Raw genomic sequence first — 3,155 nt, 5'->3', positions numbered from 1 at the left:
CGTTGTCTGAAGACTCCTCTGCTTTCAATTTTCCATGGTAAGCGTTCCCCCGAGAACATCTAAGCCTGACCCTAAACTTTCCCCATTTTCCAAGTCAATGCACTTGATGGGAACTCATCGTGCCGCTCTCTCTTTGATTACAAACCCTGTAGATCTTCCACACTGTAACTGTTGCCAATTTCAAGTTGGTTGAATTCATTTCACTTACAGAGCTCCTAAAGGATGCAGCTTGGTTCGGGCTCCTGGTTTTATTTGTTTGTTTTCACCTCTCACAGAGGCCCTGGCCTGCAAACTAAATGCTATCCGTTGCTGCTCCTCTGCCTCACAAGACACAGATGCGTACATATTGTATTTTCTTTAAAACAAACCGCTGTCCACCGTGTAGGACACAGTGCTTAACATCAGTTTTGTGAAGGTTTTAAGCTCTCGCCTTTGCTATTTTTATCCAGCCAGTAAAAATCAATAGGCTTATGCTCCCATCTGTGAGCCACCTGACGTCCTGTGCCGATCCGTGAGCTCACGGGGCTCCAGCCTGGCAGGACGGGCTGCAACCACTGCCCTCGGCCTCCCCATCCCCTGGCTTCAGCTGCTGCTCCCTCCAGGCCGTTGTGCTGCTGCCGGGAGAGCCAACAGAGCTTTGGCAAAGCAAACATCCACCAGCTCAGCCGCTCGCTGAGCACGGCCAGACCAAAGCAGGCCTGCAGGCTGCTGTCACGCCTGACCCTGCTCCCGGTGCTCAGTGCAGGGCAGCGTTTCTCCCGGGGCTCAGGGGAGCAGAGGGCAGCTCAGTGGCTGCACAGAGGCCAGCTTGGTGTGCGGGGCCTGGGCAGGAGGACTCAGCCATGGCTGCGCTGTGCCGGCCCCACAGCCTGCGGGACAGAGCTGCAGCAGGGGCAGGAATGGGCTCGTGACCCAAGCAGAAAGGCACGTATGTAGACATGGGTGGCAACAGCACGGGGGAATGGCAGGAAGAGCACTGTTCCCACGCTGCCACTGCTCAGCAATGCAGCTAAGCCTTGGCAGCGAGCACAGCCAGGCCTGGCTTGCATCCCCACGCAGTGCTGAGAGCTGAGCAGGGCAGCCACGTGTGGCGCACTGAGGTGCACACACTGTGCACAGAGCTGCTGCCATGAGGCCTGGCCAGAGGAGCGGGGCAGCTGGCAAGGCTGGAGGTGACGTGTGCTGGCCTGAGGTGGGTGAAGCAGCACCGCTGCTGTGCACTGCCCGCCGAGAGCAGTGCGGCGTGATTTCGGGAAGCAATTTAATGGTTTGCTGATAACTTTGATTGCTTTCATGTCAGGTTAGCTTCTAATCTGGGTTCCGCTTCACCTCCTTCTCTAAAATAGCTCTGTGTGATTAAACCACACCGGAGCAGCACTGCATGCATGCTGACGGCCGTGCCTCTGCTCAGAGTCCTCCCACCACGTGCTGGGTTCCACGAGCACGCTGGGCTCTGGCTGCTGGCAGCAGCTCCATGCCCTCTGCTCCTGCCGTGGCACAAACAGCAGAGCTTGCAGCACCTCAGTGATGAACGTGTGCTTCCGCCAGCAGCAGATGCAGCTGAGCGTCTGTCTCTGCACATGGAGGGCACGGCATTTACACTGGATTTCTCCAGCTCTCACGTGATGTTTGATATAATATATATTTTTAATAGGATCCTACATGAGCAGAAAAATGAAGATCACATACTTCATTAAACCAAACTGGAAGAGCCACAGGAAACAGCCATCACATCTCATCTCTCTGCTCAGGAGATACAAAGCAGACGGTTTACTTGGGCATGCTGAATAGAGGCTCACCTGGAACGGGAGCATAACCTGCCCCATGTCATCACAAGTAGCAAGACTACTGGGGGCATTTGCCAATAGAGAGGGACTCATCAATAAAGGGTCACTCAGTAACTAAGATCTCCTCTTGCTGAGAATTCAGCCTCTTGAGAAGCTCATTTTTTTAAGTTTAGATCCTCTGAAAATCTGCAAACAGTGCAACAGTTTCCACAGCATTGAACGACGACAGTGTTGTGCTGTGCCTGTGGCTGTCCCCAGCAGCTGAAACAGTGCTAGCACACACACCTGGGCACGCTGCAGGTTGGGGTGATGCTGTCCCTCCTGCACAGCCCCAAGAAGTCACTGCTGATCTGGAAAGCAGCTCCTGTTCCCATGCTGAGTTCAGCAGCCACTGCAAAACTGCTGCACCCAGCCACAAGACAATACTGGGGCAACCCCCTCTGTGTCGTTGTTTCCCACTATCTGCCCAGTGACAAGGGCAAGGGCAGTCCTTCAATTGTGTGCAGACCTAACAAACATCCTCCACATTGCAGCAACTAAATACCACAGGCGACATAATCCTTGCAGACATACTTGATGTTTCAGTTCCCACCCTACCGCACGGGATGCTCCTCTCTGATGCAGGTCCAATGCAGACCTTTCACCCCAATATTTCTGTTTTTGTTTCTGCTGCTGGTGTCAGTACTGAGAGATACAGAGAAGAGCATTTTCCAGAAAAAGAATGATTTGCTAAAACGATTTTGCCTGGCCTGATTTTTTTTGGCAGAGCTGGCAGGAGGCCGAGCGGATTGCTCTCATAAAGAAAACATGATCTAGGTTTAAAAATCTGCTTCATCTGGTGGAACAATAGCTGCGCTTACTGCTGCAATAAACCTGTAATTGCTTTTAAATGAATTTTAATCCAATTTCTGGCTAAACTGCAAATGAAGTAATCATACACAATCTAACATCTTAACCACTTCTCTGTCAAGCAGAATTTTGTTGTGATTTTGTAGTGGTGCTGTGTACTGCTGAACAGATGCCTGTGCAACTCCACACTTTCGTGCATTTCATTGCAGTTCATTACCTACCATCAAATCTGTCTTGAAATATTTGCTCCACAATCACAGATGCAGACTGACCTCAAAGGACATCAACGGCTGCAGCTCACTGGTATCCAGCCCTGCCCCAGAGCTGGGACATGCTGTTTAAAATCGGTCACTGCAGTAAATAAATACCTGCCCTCCCCACTTCCACATTTTAGGCCACTCCAGTTCTTGGTAAATTGGTTTCTAATTTACAGAAATCAATTACACCATATATTCTAATTGTAACAGTCAACAAGGATCTTCCCGTAGATGTCACTCTGACTTCATTTTAAAAACAAAA

The sequence above is a fragment of the Tympanuchus pallidicinctus genome, unplaced genomic scaffold (genome assembly GCF_026119805.1).
Source record: "Tympanuchus pallidicinctus isolate F22 unplaced genomic scaffold, pur_lepc_1.0 scaffold9, whole genome shotgun sequence".
NCBI lineage: Eukaryota > Metazoa > Chordata > Aves > Galliformes > Phasianidae > Tympanuchus > Tympanuchus pallidicinctus.
This window is presented reverse-complemented; position numbering follows the sequence as displayed.